This window comes from Heptranchias perlo, chromosome 2 (assembly GCF_035084215.1).
Source record: "Heptranchias perlo isolate sHepPer1 chromosome 2, sHepPer1.hap1, whole genome shotgun sequence".
NCBI classification, from domain to species: domain Eukaryota; kingdom Metazoa; phylum Chordata; class Chondrichthyes; order Hexanchiformes; family Hexanchidae; genus Heptranchias; species Heptranchias perlo.
The window spans coordinates 123,829,883-123,834,713 of NC_090326.1; the positions used below are offsets into that span (position 1 = coordinate 123,829,883).

Below are 4,831 nucleotides of genomic sequence, written 5' to 3' on the forward strand. Positions count from 1 at the left end.
AGAAGTTTTTCATTGGCAGTTTATGAACTGTTTACCTTGGTTTTGATTGGTATATTTCCTACCTCTTCTGACTTGCTGATTTACTTTGAGCCAATCAACAAAGTATGATGGTAAAATGTTCTAATAGGGTTTTCCCATTATAAGATGTTGAGATACAAAGTGTAACTGAATAATTGTGACACAGGAAGTAAGGTAAATGTGAACAGGAAATGTGTGTCATACACAAGATTTAGTATATGTACATACACTAGGAGATCTCCTGTGCTGTTCATGGTAAGTTGGGGGATATACTAAAGCATGTTGGCTGAAATGTGATGACTGGAAATTCTATACATTTACGAAATAAACTCTCCCGTAGCACTGTTCATAGTGACTTGGTTAGATTGCAGGAGTACTTGAGAGGAATTGGCATTTGGGAGTATTTGGATGCTGGGCTTCAGGGTGGAAGACTAGTTGGAGGGGTGGGGCATAGGACTATTTTGGCAGGTGGGAGTGGGGGGGGGGGGGGAGGGAAGAGAGAGTGGGAGAAATGTGAGAGAAAGCGAGAAAAAAGAAACAAGTTAGCAATGATCTAGGAGTTTTAGGAAATGGTGGGGGACTGACAGTACAAGAGGGAGGTTGGGGAAAACTCATACACCTAATGCCTATTACCCTGTGAACTTCCACCAACTGCCTTCCCTTGTGATACTTGAAGCAGAACCCCAACACCAGCAAACTTTTTAACCTTCTCCCTTTTTAGTTTAATGTTCATGGCTTCAGCTGTAGTTTAGTTTTGAAATTGTGGGGCCACTACCTCTGGCTGTCAATGGATAATCTTTATTTTGTTCAGTCACACTTATTTTTCCTAGCCACTTTTTCCCTCTTCTCCTGTCAGCCTTGGCTCAGTGCTTTCACTCCAATCTCAGTCAGGTGGTCATGGGTTCTAACCCCATTCCAGATATTTGAACACATATCTCAGGTTGACACTTGGGATTTGGGACATCATAAGGGCATGAAAGATGCTATGTAAGTGCAAATTCCTTATTCCTCCTGAATGTATTGGTTCCTTGGTGGAATTCTGTTCCACAAACAGTACTCACCCTTCAGTACCTCACACAAGTGGCCATGGTTCATGTGTCAGATTTGATAGCATGACAGCAGGCTATTTCAACCTGAGAGAACATCAGAGCTGAGCCCAAGTTCTGTTCCACCTGATCATACATATAAACTTCTAGCAAGGGTCAGTGAATAGCAAATGAGGAACGGGAACCAATTTTTCCCCTCCATCGCCTTGGGCATTGAGGCCAATAGTAGCCCCCCCCCCCCCCACCAAATCACTGCACTGGCTGTAACTACAAGATAATTATGAATGAGGAATGCCATTCAGCCCATCTTCATTCATCTGTCCAGAAAGGCACCTAAAGTCCCTCCCTGCTGCATCTAATCTTTGTTAAACAATTCCAGGGTTTTCACCTTCACTACTTCAGCTACAGGTCCATTGTAAGTATTGATCACTTTCTGTGTGAAGAACTGCTTGATATCAGTCCTAAATTTACCTTTTACTAGTTTGAATCTTGTCCTACTCACATTTTAATTCAATGTAATATTTCAAATTTACCTTTTCCATTCTTATATACCTCTAAGAGCACATCTGAGTTGTCTCCTTTCCAGGCTGGAAAAGTATAGGTTTCTCCAACCTTTCCTTGTAACTCAGACCTTTGACAGGATGGGAGAGAGAAACCAGGTAACTGCAGGACTGAGCACTTGAACAAATAGGAATTAATCAGAAAGAGCCAGCATGGCTTTTTTTTTAAAAAAGGTAAATCATGTCTGACTAATGTAATTGCATTTTTTGAGGCGGTCACTAATACAGGTTGATAAAGGGAGTGTCTGTGACTGTTATCTATATGGACTTCCAGAAGGCATTCGATAAGGTTCCATATAAGAGATTATTAGCAAAAATGAGAGCTCATGGAATTGGTGGTTGCCTTTTGACTTGGATTGGAAAATCGGAGACAGGAAGTGAGGATAAAGGGTACATACTCTGTGACAAGTGGCATTCCCCAGGGATCTGTTCTGGGGCCTCAGCTTTTCACTATATTTAGTAATGGCTTGGATGAAAGAATAGTGAGAATTGTATATCCAAGTTTGCAGATTATATTAAGTTAGGAGGGATAGTAAGTAGTGCAGATGGGAGCAGGAAGTTGCAAAGGGACAGACAGATTAAGTAAGTGGGCAAACTATGGCAAATGGAGTTCAATATGGGCAAGTGTGAGGTCATTCACTTTAGAATCACAGAATGATTACAGCACGGAAGGAGACCATTCAGCCCATCGAGTCCATGCCAGCTCTTTGCAAGAGCAATCCAGCTAATCCCACTCTCCCGCCCTATCCCCGTAGCCCTGCAAACCTTTCCCTTCAAGTACTTATCCTAATCAGTTTTGAAAGCCACAAGTGAATCTGCCTCCACTACCCCCTTGGGCAGTGCATCACTCGCTATGTAAAAATGTTTTTCCTAGTGTGGCCTTTGGCAAAAGAACCAATCACCTTAAATCTATGTCCTCTGGTTCTTGACCCTTCTGTCAATGGGAACAGTTTCTCTCTATCTACTCTGTCTAGACCCTTCATGACTTTGAATACCTCTATCAAATCTCCTCTGCTCTTAGGAGAACAAGCCCAGCCTCTTCAGTCTATCCACGTAACTGTGTCCTAGGCCCAACCATCTTCAGCTGCTTCATCAATGACCTTCCCTCCATCATAAGGTCAGAAATGGGGATGTTCGCTGATGACTGCACAGTGTTCAGTTCCATTCGCAACCCCTCAGATAATGAAGCAGTCCGAGCCTGCATGCAGCATGACCTGGACAACATCCAGGCTTGGGCTGATAAGTGGCAAGTAACATTCGCGCCAGATAAGTGCCAGGCAATGACCATCTCCAACAAGAGAGAGTCTAACCACCTCCCCTTGACATTCAACGGCATTACCATCGCCGAATCCCCCACCATCAACATCCTGGGGGTCACCATTGACCAGAAACTTAACTGGACAGGCCATATAAATACTGTGGCTACGAGAGCAGGTCAGAGGCTGGGTATTCTGCGGCGAGTGACTCACCTCCTGACTCCCCAAAGCCTTTCCACCATCTACAAGGCACAAGTCAGGAGTGTGATGGAATACTCTCCACTTGCCTGGATGAGTGCAGCTCCAACAACACTCAAGAAGCTCGACACCATCCAAGATAAAGCAGCCCGCTTGATTGGCACCCCATCCACCACCCTAAACATTCACTCCCTTCACCACCGGCGCACTGTGGCTGCAGTGTGTACCATCCACAGGATGCACTGCAGCAACTCGCCAAGGCTTCTTCGACAGCACCTCCCAAACCCGCGACCTCTACCACCTAGAAGGACAAGGGCAGCAGGCGCATGGGAACAACACCACCTGCACGTTCCCCTCCAAGTCACACACCATCCCGACTTGGAAATATATCGCCGTTCCTTCATTGTCGCTGGGTCAAAATCCTGGAACTCCCTTCCTAACAGCACTGTGGGAGAACCGTCACCACACGGACTGCAGCGGTTCAAGAAGGCGGCTCACCACCACCTTCTCGAGGGCAACTAGGGATGGGCAATAAATGCCGGCCTTGCCAGCGACGCCCACATCCCGTGAACGAATAAAAAAAACAAAAAAAAAAACTGAAGTCCCTCAACCCTGGAATCATTCTAGTAAATCTTTTCTGCACCCTCTCCAAGGCCTTCACATCCTTCCTCAAGTGCGGTAGCCAGAACAGGACACAATACTCCAGTTGTGGCTGAACCAGTATTTTATAAAGGTTCAACATAACCTCCTTGCTTTTGTACTTTTATGCCTCTATTTATACAGCCCAGGATCCCGTATGCTTTCTTAACTGCTTTCTCAACCTGCGCACATATACCCCCAGATGTCTGTTCCGGCACACCTTTTAGAATTGTACCCTTTAGCTTATATTGCCTTGCCTTGTTCTTCCGACCAAAATGTATCACTTCACACTTTTCTGCGTTAAATTTCATCTGCCACGTGTCCGCCCATTCCATCAGCTTTCTATGTCCTCTTGAAGTCTATCATTATCGTCCTCACTGTTCACTACCCTTCCAAGTTTTGCGTCATCTGCAAATTTTGAAATTGACACCCAAGTCCAAGTCATTAATATACATCCAGAAAAGCAATGGTCCCAGCACCGACCCCTGGGGAACACCACTGTATACCTCCCTCCGGTCAGAAAAACAACCATTCACCACTACTCTCTGTTTCCTGTTACTTAGCCAATTTCGTATCCATGCTGCCCCTTTTATTCCATGGACTTCAACTTTGATGACAAGCCTATTATGCTACACTTTATCAAACGCCTTTTGGAAGTCCATATACACATCAACCGCCTATGTTTAGACCCAAGAAATATAAATCAGAGAATTTTCTAAATGGTGAGATTCTAGGAATTGAAGAGCAGCAAAGAGATTTGGGAGTCCAAGTCCACAAATCATTAAAAGCTTGTAGACAGGTACAAAAAGTATAATGGAATGTTGGCCTTTATCTCAAAAGGACTGGAATACAAAGGGAAGTTATGCTTCAGTTCGGCAGAGCCTTGGTCAGACCCCATTTCGAGTACTGCATTCTGTTTTTGGCACCACACCTCAAAGGATATACTGGCCTTGAAGGGGGTGCAGTGCAGATTTGCCAGAATGATATCGGGGCTTAGAGGGTTTAATTATGAGGACAAGTTGCATAAACTTGGCTTCTATTCCCTTGAATATAGAAGATTGAGGGGTGATAAGTTTATAAATATAATTATAATTAATCTAACTAGAAGGTTTAT

General features: G+C 44.3%; 1 protein-coding gene across 1 annotated transcript in view; it reads right to left on the minus strand.

The window, feature by feature from the left end:
• Window positions 1-4,831, minus strand: part of steap2 (STEAP family member 2, metalloreductase) — an 85,772-nt gene that overhangs the window by 63,573 nt on the left and 17,368 nt on the right. The window lies entirely within an intron of this gene.